Genomic DNA, 16,178 nt, shown 5'->3' with positions numbered 1-16,178 from the left:
AAAAAGGAGAGAAATTATACGAGTTAGAATGCAGTGTGTTCACTTCATATGTAAAGGACGTGTAAATGTCAAGTCATTTACGAACATCAGCTTTGACCACTGTTGCCAAATGAATGATGGATTCACTTGCAAGTTTCAGTTATGGAATGGAAAGATTAAAAATATGGAACGCTTCACGAATTTGCGTGTCATCCTTGCGCAGGGGCCATGCTAATCTTCTCTGTATCGTTCCAATTTTAGTATATGTACTGCGTTAGCAATACACTCCAACTTACGCATAACGTCGTTTTATAGGAAGGAGGTCTGACATAAATTTCAAAGAGGTGCAATATATATACATGTTATTGGTTTGTGCTGCTATTGAATTCATACATAGTAGTCACAAGAATTTCAGCATTGTGGATGCCTTTAACCGTTTTCTTTTTGTTTTGTGGTAGTAATTTCAGTGGCTTTCATATATATGATAACATGTTTTGGAAGCGGTTTTCATCATTCATAATTGACACCGACGCCGAATGAACAGCATTACATCACATCCGTCTACAGCCAAGCATGTGGTATGTACAACGTTTTCCAAACGACATAAACGTGCTACCTGTCGTCTGAGCTGTCCAAGGGCAATGCACTCTAAGTAACACACTGTGAAATCGCTCACATGTACATGGCTTTGTATATCAATAATACAGAGAATTAGTTTTTTTTAAAAGACCGGGTATTCTTTTACACTGACGTTATATATGTTTAATGACAAGCCATTTATGAGAAAAGGATGCTAGACTTACCAGATTATAATGTCAAGGATGTACAGGAGGCGAATGTAAACCACAAGGTTCCTTGTGCATGTTTGAAGTTCTATTCTTGAATTACATATGAGGCTCCCGTAGGAGCTAGCAAAAATTGCGCATGCCGCCCAGTGAAGGGCGTCAGCGCGGGGTATTGGGATTAGTTTTCAACTAGCAATAACCACGCCTCGGATGAACCTCATTGGCTATGGTACCGCCACTGCGCAAAGCTAATGTTATAAGGTGTCCATAAATCTATTGTTGTTTCAAGGACCTACCAGCACCTAGTTTCAACTAATTTGCATACCTTAACAAAAACAACAGGCCGATTTATTTAGCCACAAGCCGTGACACTGATTGGAAATATCCATCCATGTAAGTGCGACTCTAGTAACTATCTGGGGATTAATACAGTTTATACAGACACCCTAAATCTCAATCAAACAGTCTTAGATTCATTTAACGCCGACACCAATGATGAGAGAAGTGAAGGCTTAAGTCATCGTAGGACATGCGTTTATGTCAAGAGCAAGGCGCATGCGCGCGATAGCTGTAGTCGGCGGGAATAATCATTCATTCAAAGATACTTAGGCGGAGACTTTGATAATGGGAGAATGAATAAAGGGTGGCATAAATTTTTAAACGAATGAAATAGACATGGTATATTTCTGGATGCCGAGGCAAACTATGCCACGTGGGTATGTTCAAGAAAAAGGAGAGAAATTATAAGAGTTAGAATGCAGTGTGTTCACTTCATATGTAAAGGACGTGTAAATGTCAAGTCATTTACGAACATCAGCTTTGACCACTGTTGCCAAATGAATGATGGATTCACTTGCAAGTTTCAGTTATGGAATGGAAAGATTAAAAATATGGAACGCTTCACGAATTTGCGTGTCATCCTTGCGCAGGGGCCATGCTAATCTTCTCTGTATCGTTCCAATTTTAGTATATGTACTGCGTTAGCAATACACTCCAACTTACGCATAACGTCGTTTTATAGGAAGGAGGTCTGACATAAATTTCAAAGAGGTGCAATATATATACATGTTATTGGTTTGTGCTGCTATTTAATTCATACATAGTAGTCACAAGAATTTCAGCATTGTGGATGCCTTTAACCGTTTTCTTTTTGTTTTGTGGTAGTAATTTCAGTGGCTTTCATATATACGATAACATGTTTTGGAAGCGGTTTTCATCATTCATAATTGACACCGACGCCGAATGAACAGCATTACATCACATCCGTCTACAGCCAAGCATGTGGTATGTACAACGTTTTCCAAACGACATAAACGTGCTACCTGTCGTCTGAGCTGTCCAAGGGCAATGCACTCTAAGTAACACACTGTGAAATCGCTCACATGTACATGGCTTTGTATATCAATAATACAGAGAATTAGTTTTTTTTAAAAGACCGGGTATTCTTTTACACTGACGTTATATATGTTTAATGACAAGCCATTTATGAGAAAAGGATGCTAGACTTACCAGATTATAATGTCAAGGATGTACAGGAGGCGAATGTAAACCACAAGGTTCCTTGTGCATGTTTGAAGTTCTATTCTTGAATTACATATGAGGCTCCCGTAGGAGCTAGCAAAAATTGCGCATGCCGCCCAGTGAAGGGCGTCAGCGCGGGGTATTGGGATTAGTTTTCAACTAGCAATAACCACGCCTCGGATGAACCTCATTGGCTATGGTACCGCCACTGCGCAAAGCTAATGTTATAAGGTGTCCATAAATCTATTGTTGTTTCAAGGACCTACCAGCACCTAGTTTCAACTAATTTGCATACCTTAACAAAAACAACAGGCCGATTTATTTAGCCACAAGCCGTGACACTGATTGGAAATATCCATCCATGTAAGTGCGACTCTAGTAACTATCTGGGGATTAATACAGTTTATACAGACACCCTAAATCTCAATCAAACAGTCTTAGATTCATTTAACGCCGACACCAATGATGAGAGAAGTGAAGGCTTAAGTCATCGTAGGACATGCGTTTATGTCAAGAGCAAGGCGCATGCGCGCGATAGCTGTAGTCGGCGGGAATAATCATTCATTCAAAGATGCTTAGGCGGAGACTTTGATAATGGGAGAATGAATAAAGGGTGGCATAAATTTTTAAACGAATGAAATAGACATGGTATATTTCTTGATGCCCGGTAAACTATGCCACGTGGGTATGTTCAAGAAAAAGGAGAGAAATTATACGAGTTAGAATGCAGTGTGTTCACTTCATATGTAAAGGACGTGTAAATGTCAAGTCATTTACGAACATCAGCTTTGACCACTGTTGCCAAATGAATGATGGATTCACTTGCAAGTTTCAGTTATGGAATGGAAAGATTAAAAATATGGAACGCTTCACGAATTTGCGTGTCATCCTTGCACAGGGGCCATGCTAATCTTCTCTGTATCGTTCCAATTTTAGTATATGTACTGCGTTAGCAATACACTCCAACTTACGCATAACGTCGTTTTATAGGAAGGAGGTCTGACATAAATTTCAAAGAGGTGCAATATATATACATGTTATTGGTTTGTGCTGCTATTGAATTCATACATAGTAGTCACAAGAATTTCAGCATTGTGGATGCCTTTAACCGTTTTCTTTTTGTTTTGTGGTAGTAATTTCAGTGGCTTTCATATATATGATAACATGTTTTGGAAGCGGTTTTCATCATTCATAATTGACACCGACGCCGAATGAACAGCATTACATCACATCCGTCTACAGCCAAGCATGTGGTATGTACAACGTTTTCCAAACGACATAAACGTGCTACCTGTCGTCTGAGCTGTCCAAGGGCAATGCACTCTAAGTAACACACTGTGAAATCGCTCACATGTACATGGCTTTGTATATCAATAATACAGAGAATTAGTTTTTTTTAAAAGACCGGGTATTCTTTTACACTGACGTTATATATGTTTAATGACAAGCCATTTATGAGAAAAGGATGCTAGACTTACCAGATTATAATGTCAAGGATGTACAGGAGGCGAATGTAAACCACAAGGTTCCTTGTGCATGTTTGAAGTTCTATTCTTGAATTACATATGAGGCTCCCGTAGGAGCTAGCAAAAATTGCGCATGCCGCCCAGTGAAGGGCGTCAGCGCGGGGTATTGGGATTAGTTTTCAACTAGCAATAACCACGCCTCGGATGAACCTCATTGGCTATGGTACCGCCACTGCGCAAAGCTAATGTTATAAGGTGTCCATAAATCTATTGTTGTTTCAAGGACCTACCAGCACCTAGTTTCAACTAATTTGCATACCTTAACAAAAACAACAGGCCGATTTATTTAGCCACAAGCCGTGACACTGATTGGAAATATTCATCCATGTAAGTGCGACTCTAGTAACTATCTGGGGATTAATACAGTTTATACAGACACCCTAAATCTCAATCAAACAGTCTTAGATTCATTTAACGCCGACACCAATGATGAGAGAAGTGAAGGCTTAAGTCATCGTAGGACATGCGTATATGTCAAGAGCAAGGCGCATGCGCGCGATAGCTGTAGTCGGCGGGAATAATCATTCATTCAAAGATGCTTAGGCGGAGACTTTGATAATGGGAGAATGAATAAAGGGTGGCATAAATTTTTAAACGAATGAAATAGACATGGTATATTTCTGGATGCCCGGCAAACTATGCCACGTGGGTATGTTCAAGAAAAAGGAGAGAAATTATACGAGTTAGAATGCAGTGTGTTCACTTCATATGTAAAGGACGTGTAAATGTCAAGTCATTTACGAACATCAGCTTTGACCACTGTTGCCAAATGAATGATGGATTCACTTGCAAGTTTCAGTTATGGAATGGAAAGATTAAAAATATGGAACGCTTCACGAATTTGCGTGTCATCCTTGCGCAGGGGCCATGCTAATCTTCTCTGTATCGTTCCAATTTTAGTATATGTACTGCGTTAGCAATACACTCCAACTTACGCATAACGTCGTTTTATAGGAAGGAGGTCTGACATAAATTTCAAAGAGGTGCAATATATATACATGTTATTGGTTTGTGCTGCTATTTAATTCATACATAGTAGTCACAAGAATTTCAGCATTGTGGATGCCTTTAACCGTTTTCTTTTTGTTTTGTGGTAGTAATTTCAGTGGCTTTCATATATATGATAACATGTTTTGGAAGCGGTTTTCATCATTCATAATTGACACCGACGCCGAATGAACAGCATTACATCACATCCGTCTACAGCCAAGCATGTGGTATGTACAACGTTTTCCAAACGACATAAACGTGCTACCTGTCGTCTGAGCTGTCCAAGGGCAATGCACTCTAAGTAACACACTGTGAAATCGCTCACATGTACATGGCTTTGTATATCAATAATACAGAGAATTAGTTTTTTTTAAAAGACCGGGTATTCTTTTACACTGACGTTATATATGTTTAATGACAAGCCATTTATGAGAAAAGGATGCTAGACTTACCAGATTATAATGTCAAGGATGTACAGGAGGCGAATGTAAACCACAAGGTTCCTTGTGCATGTTTGAAGTTCTATTCTTGAATTACATATGAGGCTCCCGTAGGAGCTAGCAAAAATTGCGCATGCCGCCCAGTGAAGGGCGTCAGCGCGGTGTATTGGGATTAGTTTTCAACTAGCAATAACCACGCCTCGGATGAACCTCATTGGCTATGGTACCGCCACTGCGCAAAGCTAATGTTATAAGGTGTCCATAAATCTATTGTTGTTTCAAGGACCTACCAGCACCTAGTTTCAACTAATTTGCATACCTTAACAAAAACAACAGGCCGATTTATTTAGCCACAAGCCGTGACACTGATTGGAAATATCCATCCATGTAAGTGCGACTCTAGTAGCTATCTGGGGATTAATACAGTTTATACAGACACCCTAAATCTCAATCAAACAGTCTTAGATTCATTTAACGCCGACACCAATGATGAGAGAAGTGAAGGCTTAAGTCATCGTAGGACATGCGTTTATGTCAAGAGCAAGGCGCATGCGCGCGATAGCTGTAGTCGGCGGGAATAATCATTCATTCAAAGATGCTTAGGCGGAGACTTTGATAATGGGAGAATGAATAAAGGGTGGCATAAATTTTTAAACGAATGAAATAGACATGGTATATTTCTGGATGCCGAGGCAAACTATGCCACGTGGGTATGTTCAAGAAAAAGGAGAGAAATTATACGAGTTAGAATGCAGTGTGTTCACTTCATATGTAAAGGACGTGTAAATGTCAAGTCATTTACGAACATCAGCTTTGACCACTGTTGCCAAATGAATGATGGATTCACTTGCAAGTTTCAGTTATGGAATGGAAAGATTAAAAATATGGAACGCTTCACGAATTTGCGTGTCATCCTTGCGCAGGGGCCATGCTAATCTTCTCTGTATCGTTCCAATTTTAGTATATGTACTGCGTTAGCAATACACTCCAACTTACGCATAACGTCGTTTTATAGGAAGGAGGTCTGACATAAATTTCAAAGAGGTGCAATATATATACATGTTATTGGTTTGTGCTGCTATTGAATTCATACATAGTAGTCACAAGAATTTCAGCATTGTGGATGCCTTTAACCGTTTTCTTTTTGTTTTGTGGTAGTAATTTCAGTGGCTTTCATATATATGATAACATGTTTTGGAAGCGGTTTTCATCATTCATAATTGACACCGACGCCGAATGAACAGCATTACATCACATCCGTCTACAGCCAAGCATGTGGTATGTACAACGTTTTCCAAACGACATAAACGTGCTACCTGTCGTCTGAGCTGTCCAAGGGCAATGCACTCTAAGTAACACACTGTGAAATCGCTCACATGTACATGGCTTTGTATATCAATAATACAGAGAATTAGTTTTTTTTAAAAGACCGGGTATTCTTTTACACTGACGTTATATATGTTTAATGACAAGCCATTTATGAGAAAAGGATGCTAGACTTACCAGATTATAATGTCAAGGATGTACAGGAGGCGAATGTAAACCACAAGGTTCCTTGTGCATGTTTGAAGTTCTATTCTTGAATTACATATGAGGCTCCCGTAGGAGCTAGCAAAAATTGCGCATGCCGCCCAGTGAAGGGCGTCAGCGCGGGGTATTGGGATTAGTTTTCAACTAGCAATAACCACGCCTCGGATGAACCTCATTGGCTATGGTACCGCCACTGCGCAAAGCTAATGTTATAAGGTGTCCATAAATCTATTGTTGTTTCAAGGACCTACCAGCACCTAGTTTCAACTAATTTGCATACCTTAACAAAAACAACAGGCCGATTTATTTAGCCACAAGCCGTGACACTGATTGGAAATATCCATCCATGTAAGTGCGACTCTAGTAACTATCTGGGGATTAATACAGTTTATACAGACACCCTAAATCTCAATCAAACAGTCTTAGATTCATTTAACGCCGACACCAATGATGAGAGAAGTGAAGGCTTAAGTCATCGTAGGACATGCGTTTATGTCAAGAGCAAGGCGCATGCGCGCGATAGCTGTAGTCGGCGGGAATAATCATTCATTCAAAGATGCTTAGGCGGAGACTTTGATAATGGGAGAATGAATAAAGGGTGGCATAAATTTTTAAACGAATGAAATAGACATGGTATATTTCTGGATGCCGAGGCAAACTATGCCACGTGGGTATGTTCAAGAAAAAGGAGAGAAATTATAAGAGTTAGAATGCAGTGTGTTCACTTCATATGTAAAGGACGTGTAAATGTCAAGTCATTTACGAACATCAGCTTTGACCACTGTTGCCAAATGAATGATGGATTCACTTGCAAGTTTCAGTTATGGAATGGAAAGATTAAAAATATGGAACGCTTCACGAATTTGCGTGTCATCCTTGCGCAGGGGCCATGCTAATCTTCTCTGTATCGTTCCAATTTTAGTATATGTACTGCGTTAGCAATACACTCCAACTTACGCATAACGTCGTTTTATAGGAAGGAGGTCTGACATAAATTTCAAAGAGGTGCAATATATATACATGTTATTGGTTTGTGCTGCTATTTAATTCATACATAGTAGTCACAAGAATTTCAGCATTGTGGATGCCTTTAACCGTTTTCTTTTTGTTTTGTGGTAGTAATTTCAGTGGCTTTCATATATACGATAACATGTTTTGGAAGCGGTTTTCATCATTCATAATTGACACCGACGCCGAATGAACAGCATTACATCACATCCGTCTACAGCCAAGCATGTGGTATGTACAACGTTTTCCAAACGACATAAACGTGCTACCTGTCGTCTGAGCTGTCCAAGGGCAATGCACTCTAAGTAACACACTGTGAAATCGCTCACATGTACATGGCTTTGTATATCAATAATACAGAGAATTAGTTTTTTTTAAAAGACCGGGTATTCTTTTACACTGACGTTATATATGTTTAATGACAAGCCATTTATGAGAAAAGGATGCTAGACTTACCAGATTATAATGTCAAGGATGTACAGGAGGCGAATGTAAACCACAAGGTTCCTTGTGCATGTTTGAAGTTCTATTCTTGAATTACATATGAGGCTCCCGTAGGAGCTAGCAAAAATTGCGCATGCCGCCCAGTGAAGGGCGTCAGCGCGGGGTATTGGGATTAGTTTTCAACTAGCAATAACCACGCCTCGGATGAACCTCATTGGCTATGGTACCGCCACTGCGCAAAGCTAATGTTATAAGGTGTCCATAAATCTATTGTTGTTTCAAGGACCTACCAGCACCTAGTTTCAACTAATTTGCATACCTTAACAAAAACAACAGGCCGATTTATTTAGCCACAAGCCGTGACACTGATTGGAAATATTCATCCATGTAAGTGCGACTCTAGTAACTTTCTGGGGATTAATACAGTTTATACAGACACCCTAAATCTCAATCAAACAGTCTTAGATTCATTTAACGCCGACACCAATGATGAGAGAAGTGAAGGCTTAAGTCATCGTAGGACATGCGTATATGTCAAGAGCAAGGCGCATGCGCGCGATAGCTGTAGTCGGCGGGAATAATCATTCATTCAAAGATGCTTAGGCGGAGACTTTGATAATGGGAGAATGAATAAAGGGTGGCATAAATTTTTAAACGAATGAAATAGACATGGTATATTTCTGGATGCCCGGCAAACTATGCCACGTGGGTATGTTCAAGAAAAAGGAGAGAAATTATACGAGTTAGAATGCAGTGTGTTCACTTCATATGTAAAGGACGTGTAAATGTCAAGTCATTTACGAACATCAGCTTTGACCACTGTTGCCAAATGAATGATGGATTCACTTGCAAGTTTCAGTTATGGAATGGAAAGATTAAAAATATGGAACGCTTCACGAATTTGCGTGTCATCCTTGCGCAGGGGCCATGCTAATCTTCTCTGTATCGTTCCAATTTTAGTATATGTACTGCGTTAGCAATACACTCCAACTTACGCATAACGTCGTTTTATAGGAAGGAGGTCTGACATAAATTTCAAAGAGGTGCAATATATATACATGTTATTGGTTTGTGCTGCTATTGAATTCATACATAGTAGTCACAAGAATTTCAGCATTGTGGATGCCTTTAACCGTTTTCTTTTTGTTTTGTGGTAGTAATTTCAGTGGCTTTCATATATATGATAACATGTTTTGGAAGCGGTTTTCATCATTCATAATTGACACCGACGCCGAATGAACAGCATTACATCACATCCGTCTACAGCCAAGCATGTGGTATGTACAACGTTTTCCAAACGACATAAACGTGCTACCTGTCGTCTGAGCTGTCCAAGGGCAATGCACTCTAAGTAACACACTGTGAAATCGCTCACATGTACATGGCTTTGTATATCAATAATACAGAGAATTAGTTTTTTTTAAAAGACCGGGTATTCTTTTACACTGACGTTATATATGTTTAATGACAAGCCATTTATGAGAAAAGGATGCTAGACTTACCAGATTATAATGTCAAGGATGTACAGGAGGCGAATGTAAACCACAAGGTTCCTTGTGCATGTTTGAAGTTCTATTCTTGAATTACATATGAGGCTCCCGTAGGAGCTAGCAAAAATTGCGCATGCCGCCCAGTGAAGGGCGTCAGCGCGGGGTATTGGGATTAGTTTTCAACTAGCAATAACCACGCCTCGGATGAACCTCATTGGCTATGGTACCGCCACTGCGCAAAGCTAATGTTATAAGGTGTCCATAAATCTATTGTTGTTTCAAGGACCTACCAGCACCTAGTTTCAACTAATTTGCATACCTTAACAAAAACAACAGGCCGATTTATTTAGCCACAAGCCGTGACACTGATTGGAAATATCCATCCATGTAAGTGCGACTCTAGTAACTATCTGGGGATTAATACAGTTTATACAGACACCCTAAATCTCAATCAAACAGTCTTAGATTCATTTAACGCCGACACCAATGATGAGAGAAGTGAAGGCTTAAGTCATCGTAGGACATGCGTTTATGTCAAGAGCAAGGCGCATGCGCGCGATAGCTGTAGTCGGCGGGAATAATCATTCATTCAAAGATGCTTAGGCGGAGACTTTGATAATGGGAGAATGAATAAAGGGTGGCATAAATTTTTAAACGAATGAAATAGACATGGTATATTTCTGGATGCCGAGGCAAACTATGCCACGTGGGTATGTTCAAGAAAAAGGAGAGAAATTATACGAGTTAGAATGCAGTGTGTTCACTTCATATGTAAAGGACGTGTAAATGTCAAGTCATTTACGAACATCAGCTTTGACCACTGTTGCCAAATGAATGATGGATTCAATTGCAAGTTTCAGTTATGGAATGGAAAGATTAAAAATATGGAACGCTTCACGAATTTGCGTGTCATCCTTGCGCAGGGGCCATGCTAATCTTCTCTGTATCGTTCCAATTTTAGTATATGTACTGCGTTAGCAATACACTCCAACTTACGCATAACGTCGTTTTATAGGAAGGAGGTCTGACATAAATTTCAAAGAGGTGCAATATATATACATGTTATTGGTTTGTGCTGCTATTGAATTCATACATAGTAGTCACAAGAATTTCAGCATTGTGGATGCCTTTAACCGTTTTCTTTTTGTTTTGTGGTAGTAATTTCAGTGGCTTTCATATATATGATAACATGTTTTGGAAGCGGTTTTCATCATTCATAATTGACACCGACGCCGAATGAACAGCATTACATCACATCCGTCTACAGCCAAGCATGTGGTATGTACAACGTTTTCCAAACGACATAAACGTGCTACCTGTCGTCTGAGCTGTCCAAGGGCAATGCACTCTAAGTAACACACTGTGAAATCGCTCACATGTACATGGCTTTGTATATCAATAATACAGAGAATTAGTTTTTTTTAAAAGACCGGGTATTCTTTTACACTGACGTTATATATGTTTAATGACAAGCCATTTATGAGAAAAGGATGCTAGACTTACCAGATTATAATGTCAAGGATGTACAGGAGGCGAATGTAAACCACAAGGTTCCTTGTGCATGTTTGAAGTTCTATTCTTGAATTACATATGAGGCTCCCGTAGGAGCTAGCAAAAATTGCGCATGCCGCCCAGTGAAGGGCGTCAGCGCGGGGTATTGGGATTAGTTTTCAACTAGCAATAACCACGCCTCGGATGAACCTCATTGGCTATGGTACCGCCACTGCGCAAAGCTAATGTTATAAGGTGTCCATAAATCTATTGTTGTTTCAAGGACCTACCAGCACCTAGTTTCAACTAATTTGCATACCTTAACAAAAACAACAGGCCGATTTATTTAGCCACAAGCCGTGACACTGATTGGAAATATCCATCCATGTAAGTGCGACTCTAGTAACTATCTGGGGATTAATACAGTTTATACAGACACCCTAAATCTCAATCAAACAGTCTTAGATTCATTTAACGCCGACACCAATGATGAGAGAAGTGAAGGCTTAAGTCATCGTAGGACATGCGTTTATGTCAAGAGCAAGGCGCATGCGCGCGATAGCTGTAGTCGGCGGGAATAATCATTCATTCAAAGATACTTAGGCGGAGACTGTGATAATGGGAGAATGAATAAAGGGTGGCATAAATTTTTAAACGAATGAAATAGACATGGTATATTTCTGGATGCCCGGCAAACTATGCCACGTGGGTATGTTCAAGAAAAAGGAGAGAAATTATACGAGTTAGAATGCAGTGTGTTCACTTCATATGTAAAGGACGTGTAAATGTCAAGTCATTTACGAACATCAGCTTTGACCACTGTTGCCAAATGAATGATGGATTCACTTGCAAGTTTCAGTTATGGAATGGAAAGATTAAAAATATGGAACGCTTCACGAATTTGCGTGTCATCCTTGCGCAGGGGCCATGCTAATCTTCTCTGTATCGTTCCAATTTTAGTATATGTACTGCGTTAGCAATACACTCCAACTTACGCATAACGTCGTTTTATAGGAAGGAGGTCTGACATAAATTTCAAAGAGGTGCAATATATATACATGTTATTGGTTTGTGCTGCTATTGAATTCATACATAGTAGTCACAAGAATTTCAGCATTGTGGATGCCTTTAACCGTTTTCTTTTTGTTTTGTGGTAGTAATTTCAGTGGCTTTCATATATATGATAACATGTTTTGGAAGCGGTTTTCATCATTCATAATTGACACCGACGCCAAATGAACAGCATTACATCACATCCGTCTACAGCCAAGCATGTGGTATGTACAACGTTTTCCAAACGACATAAATGTGCTACCTGTCGTCTGAGCTGTCCAAGGGCAATGCACTCTAAGTAACACACTGTGAAATCGCTCACATGTACATGGCTTTGTATATCAATAATACAGAGAATTAGTTTTTTTTAAAAGACCGGGTATTCTTTTACACTGACGTTATATATGTTTAATGACAAGCCATTTATGAGAAAAGGATGCTAGACTTACCAGATTATAATGTCAAGGATGTACAGGAGGCGAATGTAAACCACAAGGTTCCTTGTGCATGTTTGAAGTTCTATTCTTGAATTACATATGAGGCTCCCGTAGGAGCTAGCAAAAATTGCGCATGCCGCCCAGTGAAGGGCGTCAGCGCGGGGTATTGGGATTAGTTTTCAACTAGCAATAACCACGCCTCGGATGAACCTCATTGGCTATGGTACCGCCACTGCGCAAAGCTAATGTTATAAGGTGTCCATAAATCTATTGTTGTTTCAAGGACCTACCAGCACCTAGTTTCAACTAATTTGCATACCTTAACAAAAACAACAGGCCGATTTATTTAGCCACAAGCCGTGACACTGATTGGAAATATCCATCCATGTAAGTGCGACTCTAGTAACTATCTGGGGATTAATACAGTTTATACAGACACCCTAAATCTCAATCAAACAGTCTTAGATTCATTTAACGCCGACACCAATGATGAGAGAAGTGAAGGCTTAAGTCATCGTAGGACATGCGTTTATGTCAAGAGCAAGGCGCATGCGCGCGATAGCTGTAGTCGGCGGGAATAATCATTCATTCAAAGATACTTAGGCGGAGACTGTGATAATGGGAGAATGAATAAAGGGTGGCATAAATTTTTAAACGAATGAAATAGACATGGTATATTTCTGGATGCCGAGGCAAACTATGCCACGTGGGTATGTTCAAGAAAAAGGAGAGAAATTATACGAGTTAGAATGCAGTGTGTTCACTTCATATGTAAAGGACGTGTAAATGTCAAGTCATTTACGAACATCAGCTTTGACCACTGTTGCCAAATGAATGATGGATTCACTTGCAAGTTTCAGTTATGGAATGGAAAGATTAAAAATATGGAACGCTTCACGAATTTGCGTGTCATCCTTGCGCAGGGGCCATGCTAATCTTCTCTGTATCGTTCCAATTTTAGTATATGTACTGCGTTAGCAATACACTCCAACTTACGCATAACGTCGTTTTATAGGAAGGAGGTCTGACATAAATTTCAAAGAGGTGCAATATATATACATGTTATTGGTTTGTGCTGCTATTGAATTCATACATAGTAGTCACAAGAATTTCAGCATTGTGGATGCCTTTAACCGTTTTCTTTTTGTTTTGTGGTAGTAATTTCAGTGGCTTTCATATATATGATAACATGTTTTGGAAGCGGTTTTCATCATTCATAATTGACACCGACGCCGAATGAACAGCATTACATCACATCCGTCTACAGCCAAGCATGTGGTATGTACAACGTTTTCCAAACGACATAAACGTGCTACCTGTCGTCTGAGCTGTCCAAGGGCAATGCACTCTAAGTAACACACTGTGAAATCGCTCACATGTACATGGCTTTGTATATCAATAATACAGAGAATTAGTTTTTTTTAAAAGACCGGGTATTCTTTTACACTGACGTTATATATGTTTAATGACAAGCCATTTATGAGAAAAGGATGCTAGACTTACCAGATTATAATGTCAAGGATGTACAGGAGGCGAATGTAAACCACAAGGTTCCTTGTGCATGTTTGAAGTTCTATTCTTGAATTACATATGAGGCTCCCGTAGGAGCTAGCAAAAATTGCGCATGCCGCCCAGTGAAGGGCGTCAGCGCGGGGTATTGGGATTAGTTTTCAACTAGCAATAACCACGCCTCGGATGAACCTCATTGGCTATGGTACCGCCACTGCGCAAAGCTAATGTTATAAGGTGTCCATAAATCTATTGTTGTTTCAAGGACCTACCAGCACCTAGTTTCAACTAATTTGCATACCTTAACAAAAACAACAGGCCGATTTATTTAGCCACAAGCCGTGACACTGATTGGAAATATCCATCCATGTAAGTGCGACTCTAGTAACTATCTGGGGATTAATACAGTTTATACAGACACCCTAAATCTCAATCAAACAGTCTTAGATTCATTTAACGCCGACACCAATGATGAGAGAAGTGAAGGCTTAAGTCATCGTAGGACATGCGTTTATGTCAAGAGCAAGGCGCATGCGCGCGATAGCTGTAGTCGGCGGGAATAATCATTCATTCAAAGATACTTAGGCGGAGACTGTGATAATGGGAGAATGAATAAAGGGTGGCATAAATTTTTAAACGAATGAAATAGACATGGTATATTTCTGGATGCCGAGGCAAACTATGCCACGTGGGTATGTTCAAGAAAAAGGAGAGAAATTATACGAGTTAGAATGCAGTGTGTTCACTTCATATGTAAAGGACGTGTAAATGTCAAGTCATTTACGAACATCAGCTTTGACCACTGTTGCCAAATGAATGATGGATTCACTTGCAAGTTTCAGTTATGGAATGGAAAGATTAAAAATATGGAACGCTTCACGAATTTGCGTGTCATCCTTGCGCAGGGGCCATGCTAATCTTCTCTGTATCGTTCCAATTTTAGTATATGTACTGCGTTAGCAATACACTCCAACTTACGCATAACGTCGTTTTATAGGAAGGAGGTCTGACATAAATTTCAAAGAGGTGCAATATATATACATGTTATTGGTTTGTGCTGCTATTGAATTCATACATAGTAGTCACAAGAATTTCAGCATTGTGGATGCCTTTAACCGTTTTCTTTTTGTTTTGTGGTAGTAATTTCAGTGGCTTTCATATATATGATAACATGTTTTGGAAGCGGTTTTCATCATTCATAATTGACACCGACGCCGAATGAACAGCATTACATCACATCCGTCTACAGCCAAGCATGTGGTATGTACAACGTTTTCCAAACGACATAAACGTGCTACCTGTCGTCTGAGCTGTCCAAGGGCAATGCACTCTAAGTAACACACTGTGAAATCGCTCACATGTACATGGCTTTGTATATCAATAATACAGAGAATTAGTTTTTTTTAAAAGACCGGGTATTCTTTTACACTGACGTTATATATGTTTAATGACAAGCCATTTATGAGAAAAGGATGCTAGACTTACCAGATTATAATGTCAAGGATGTACAGGAGGCGAATGTAAACCACAACGTTCCTTGTGCATGTTTGAAGTTCTATTCTTGAATTACATATGAGGCTCCCGTAGGAGCTAGCAAAAATTGCGCATGCCGCCCAGTGAAGGGCGTCAGCGCGGGGTATTGGGATTAGTTTTCAACTAGCAATAACCACGCCTCGGATGAACCTCATTGGCTATGGTACCGCCACTGCGCAAAGCTAATGTTATAAGGTGTCCATAAATCTATTGTTGTTTCAAGGACCTACCAGCACCTAGTTTCAACTAATTTGCATACCTTAACAAAAACAACAGGCCGATTTATTTAGCCACAAGCCGTGACACTGATTGGAATATCCATCCATGTAAGTGCGACTCTAGTAACTATCTGGGGATTAATACAGTTTATACAGACACCCTAAATCTCAATCAAACAGTCTTAGATTCATTTAACGCCGACACCAATGATGAGAGAAGTGAA

The 16,178-nt window shown here is 39.7% G+C and overlaps 22 non-coding genes across 22 annotated transcripts; all 22 read right to left on the bottom strand.

The window, feature by feature from the left end:
- Positions 1-157: 157 nt before the first annotated feature.
- LOC137292306 (U6 spliceosomal RNA) lies at positions 158-263 on the bottom strand. Its single transcript, XR_010957360.1, has one exon. It is a non-coding gene; the product is annotated as a U6 spliceosomal RNA (small nuclear RNA).
- Positions 264-875: 612 nt separating this feature from the next.
- On the bottom strand, positions 876-1,014 carry LOC137292406 (U4 spliceosomal RNA). Its single transcript, XR_010957453.1, has one exon. It is a non-coding gene; the product is annotated as a U4 spliceosomal RNA (small nuclear RNA).
- A 634-nt stretch (positions 1,015-1,648) lies between these two features.
- On the bottom strand, positions 1,649-1,754 carry LOC137292305 (U6 spliceosomal RNA). The gene has a single exon (XR_010957359.1). It is a non-coding gene; the product is annotated as a U6 spliceosomal RNA (small nuclear RNA).
- Positions 1,755-2,366: 612 nt separating this feature from the next.
- Positions 2,367-2,505, bottom strand: LOC137292405 (U4 spliceosomal RNA). The gene has a single exon (XR_010957452.1). It is a non-coding gene; the product is annotated as a U4 spliceosomal RNA (small nuclear RNA).
- A 633-nt stretch (positions 2,506-3,138) lies between these two features.
- Positions 3,139-3,244, bottom strand: LOC137292382 (U6 spliceosomal RNA). Its single transcript, XR_010957433.1, has one exon. It is a non-coding gene; the product is annotated as a U6 spliceosomal RNA (small nuclear RNA).
- Positions 3,245-3,856: 612 nt separating this feature from the next.
- Positions 3,857-3,995, bottom strand: LOC137292403 (U4 spliceosomal RNA). The gene has a single exon (XR_010957451.1). It is a non-coding gene; the product is annotated as a U4 spliceosomal RNA (small nuclear RNA).
- Positions 3,996-4,628: 633 nt separating this feature from the next.
- Positions 4,629-4,734, bottom strand: LOC137292303 (U6 spliceosomal RNA). Its single transcript, XR_010957358.1, has one exon. It is a non-coding gene; the product is annotated as a U6 spliceosomal RNA (small nuclear RNA).
- A 612-nt stretch (positions 4,735-5,346) lies between these two features.
- Positions 5,347-5,485, bottom strand: LOC137292271 (U4 spliceosomal RNA). The gene has a single exon (XR_010957330.1). It is a non-coding gene; the product is annotated as a U4 spliceosomal RNA (small nuclear RNA).
- A 634-nt stretch (positions 5,486-6,119) lies between these two features.
- LOC137292302 (U6 spliceosomal RNA) lies at positions 6,120-6,225 on the bottom strand. The gene has a single exon (XR_010957357.1). It is a non-coding gene; the product is annotated as a U6 spliceosomal RNA (small nuclear RNA).
- A 612-nt stretch (positions 6,226-6,837) lies between these two features.
- LOC137292401 (U4 spliceosomal RNA) lies at positions 6,838-6,976 on the bottom strand. The gene has a single exon (XR_010957449.1). It is a non-coding gene; the product is annotated as a U4 spliceosomal RNA (small nuclear RNA).
- Positions 6,977-7,610: 634 nt separating this feature from the next.
- LOC137292301 (U6 spliceosomal RNA) lies at positions 7,611-7,716 on the bottom strand. Its single transcript, XR_010957356.1, has one exon. It is a non-coding gene; the product is annotated as a U6 spliceosomal RNA (small nuclear RNA).
- A 612-nt stretch (positions 7,717-8,328) lies between these two features.
- LOC137292400 (U4 spliceosomal RNA) lies at positions 8,329-8,467 on the bottom strand. Its single transcript, XR_010957448.1, has one exon. It is a non-coding gene; the product is annotated as a U4 spliceosomal RNA (small nuclear RNA).
- Positions 8,468-9,100: 633 nt separating this feature from the next.
- LOC137292300 (U6 spliceosomal RNA) lies at positions 9,101-9,206 on the bottom strand. The gene has a single exon (XR_010957355.1). It is a non-coding gene; the product is annotated as a U6 spliceosomal RNA (small nuclear RNA).
- A 612-nt stretch (positions 9,207-9,818) lies between these two features.
- LOC137292399 (U4 spliceosomal RNA) lies at positions 9,819-9,957 on the bottom strand. The gene has a single exon (XR_010957447.1). It is a non-coding gene; the product is annotated as a U4 spliceosomal RNA (small nuclear RNA).
- Positions 9,958-10,591: 634 nt separating this feature from the next.
- Positions 10,592-10,697, bottom strand: LOC137292298 (U6 spliceosomal RNA). The gene has a single exon (XR_010957353.1). It is a non-coding gene; the product is annotated as a U6 spliceosomal RNA (small nuclear RNA).
- A 612-nt stretch (positions 10,698-11,309) lies between these two features.
- Positions 11,310-11,448, bottom strand: LOC137292398 (U4 spliceosomal RNA). Its single transcript, XR_010957446.1, has one exon. It is a non-coding gene; the product is annotated as a U4 spliceosomal RNA (small nuclear RNA).
- Positions 11,449-12,081: 633 nt separating this feature from the next.
- LOC137292297 (U6 spliceosomal RNA) lies at positions 12,082-12,187 on the bottom strand. The gene has a single exon (XR_010957352.1). It is a non-coding gene; the product is annotated as a U6 spliceosomal RNA (small nuclear RNA).
- A 612-nt stretch (positions 12,188-12,799) lies between these two features.
- On the bottom strand, positions 12,800-12,938 carry LOC137292397 (U4 spliceosomal RNA). The gene has a single exon (XR_010957445.1). It is a non-coding gene; the product is annotated as a U4 spliceosomal RNA (small nuclear RNA).
- Positions 12,939-13,572: 634 nt separating this feature from the next.
- Positions 13,573-13,678, bottom strand: LOC137292296 (U6 spliceosomal RNA). Its single transcript, XR_010957351.1, has one exon. It is a non-coding gene; the product is annotated as a U6 spliceosomal RNA (small nuclear RNA).
- Positions 13,679-14,290: 612 nt separating this feature from the next.
- LOC137292396 (U4 spliceosomal RNA) lies at positions 14,291-14,429 on the bottom strand. The gene has a single exon (XR_010957444.1). It is a non-coding gene; the product is annotated as a U4 spliceosomal RNA (small nuclear RNA).
- A 634-nt stretch (positions 14,430-15,063) lies between these two features.
- On the bottom strand, positions 15,064-15,169 carry LOC137292295 (U6 spliceosomal RNA). Its single transcript, XR_010957350.1, has one exon. It is a non-coding gene; the product is annotated as a U6 spliceosomal RNA (small nuclear RNA).
- A 612-nt stretch (positions 15,170-15,781) lies between these two features.
- LOC137292393 (U4 spliceosomal RNA) lies at positions 15,782-15,920 on the bottom strand. Its single transcript, XR_010957441.1, has one exon. It is a non-coding gene; the product is annotated as a U4 spliceosomal RNA (small nuclear RNA).
- Between the last annotated feature and the right edge of the window lie 258 nt (positions 15,921-16,178).

Source organism: Haliotis asinina, chromosome 7 (genome assembly GCF_037392515.1).
Source record: "Haliotis asinina isolate JCU_RB_2024 chromosome 7, JCU_Hal_asi_v2, whole genome shotgun sequence".
NCBI lineage: Eukaryota > Metazoa > Mollusca > Gastropoda > Lepetellida > Haliotidae > Haliotis > Haliotis asinina.
This window is presented reverse-complemented; position numbering and strand designations above follow the sequence as displayed.